Here is a 1,822-nt window from a genome sequence, read left to right as displayed (position 1 = left end):
TAAGCCATTTGCTTCTGTTAACTTATTATGGCAGCATTAGGAAACTAATACAGACACTTTTCTACTATATACGAAAATTAGCCTAAGCAAATCTTTTTCTGAGGTCATTGATAAATGATTTTATCTTATTTATGGGAATGGGTGATGTAAACAATGGAACATTTTTTATCATCTGTCACCGATGGTATAAGAGTATTCTCTTTGAATTAAACACATACCAGTGATAGTTTCTCTTTAACCCGTCACCATCACTCAACATTAAAGTTTTTCTGATGCTGGAAAAACAGTAATATCTGTGTGATAGACACTCATTTATTCCACACTAAATATAACTGAAACAAAAATGCAAATAAAAGACAGAGTGCTAATGAAGCATCTACCAGCACATAGAACAGTATAATTGGCCTTCTCTTATTCTTTTATTTTTTATTTATAGATACTCCATTTGTAACTCCAAACTGAAAACAACCCCGATGTTATTCAGTGGGTGAATGGTTAAAAACTGTGATCCATCTATACCATGGATACAACTTCTATCTTCTATAAGCAAGAAATACATGAATTTTTCCAAGAAAAATGATTTATTTTTTTCAGACAAATAAATTTACAGAAAAATAGAGCAAATATTAAAGAGTTCCAACACAATCACTCTCCCCCTGCACACCATTTATCCTGTTGCTAGAATTTGAGTTGATGTGATATAATTATTACAATCAATGAATGAATCTGGGTACATTATTATTCACTGAAATCCATGTTTTACATTAAGACTCATTCACTCTTTGTGATACGTGATTTTATGCATTTTGGCAAACACATGATGCCATGTGTCCACGATTACAATATCTTATAGAATGGTTTCACTGTCCTAAAAATCCCCTGTGATCCACCTATTCATACCTCTGTCCTTTCCTTGAATCAGTAGCAACCAATTATTGTATAGCTATATGTATAGTTTTGTCCTTTAGTGAACATTATATAGTTGGAAAAATGCAAAACATAGACTTTTCTGACTAAGCCACACATGTTTAAGGTTCTTCAGTATCTTTGAGGGGGGATTGCTAGCTCATTTCTTTTTATCACTGAACAATATTTCATTATAGGGATATAACAGAAGTTTCTAATTTATTCACCTCTTAAAGGACATCGGAGTTGCTCCCATATTGAAGCAATTATGAAGAAAGCTGCTATAAACATCCACGTGCAAGTGTTCATGTGGACATAAGTTGTCATCCGATTTGTATAAATGCGCAAAGCAAAATCTCTGGCTCATATGGTAAGCCTATGTTTAGCTCTGTTGGACACTGCCAAACCGTCTTTGGAAGTGGCTGCCACCATCCTGCAATCTCATCATAGTGAATGAAGGTTACTGTTGCTCCACATTCTCGTTAGCAGTTGTTCCTGTTTATATTTAGGGTTGTAGCTATTCTACCAGTGTGTATCTCAGCAGCGTTGAACTTCTTTTCATAAGCTTGTTCACCCTCTGTGTATCTTCAGAAAAGCCGTTTAGTTTATATGGTCATATCTTTTGGCCCAATTTTTATTTGGGTTGTTTCATTGTTGTTGAGTTTTAAGAGGTTTCTTTTTATATATTTCCGGATGTACAAATACATCTGATAAAGAATGTATTTTAGGGTGACGCTTATGGCTCAGTGGGTAGGGCGCCAGCCCCATATATTGAGGGTTGCAGGTTCAAACCCGGCCCAAGCCAAACTGCAACAAAAAATAGCTGGTCGTGGTGGCGGGCACCTGTGATCCCAGCTACTCAGGAGGCTGAGGCAGGAGAATCTCCTGACCCCGGGAGTTGGAGGTTGCCATGAGC

The sequence above is a fragment of the Otolemur garnettii genome, unplaced genomic scaffold (assembly GCF_000181295.1).
Source record: "Otolemur garnettii isolate 467f Iridium unplaced genomic scaffold, OtoGar3 scaffold00007, whole genome shotgun sequence".
In the NCBI taxonomy this organism is placed as follows: domain Eukaryota; kingdom Metazoa; phylum Chordata; class Mammalia; order Primates; family Galagidae; genus Otolemur; species Otolemur garnettii.
Note: the sequence above shows the minus strand (reverse complement) of the source record.